The sequence below is a fragment of the Squalius cephalus genome (assembly GCF_949319135.1).
Source record: "Squalius cephalus genome assembly, chromosome: 7".
NCBI classification, from domain to species: Eukaryota; Metazoa; Chordata; class Actinopteri; order Cypriniformes; family Leuciscidae; genus Squalius; species Squalius cephalus.
The window spans coordinates 42,648,031-42,648,272 of record NC_137128.1 but is presented as its reverse complement, the minus strand read 5'-3'; positions in this window follow the sequence as shown (position 1 = coordinate 42,648,272).

The following is a 242-nucleotide window of genomic DNA, read 5'->3' as shown; positions in this document are numbered from 1 at the left end:
TTATTCCATGGCGGAAACAAGCTTCCATAGGAACAAGCTTCAATAGTCATTTCTATGGAAATTGACAGCATGTCTTAAATATCGCAAACTCAATTTAAACAATTAGATATCAATTGTGGGCCTAAGGGGGAAAAAACATAGATATAAAGTTGGGGGTGGGGGGGGGTTTAAAAAAAGGAGAGTCATGCCATCAGGTAGTTTTATTTCAAAAGCTCCATTTCACTACTATTATATCACAGCTC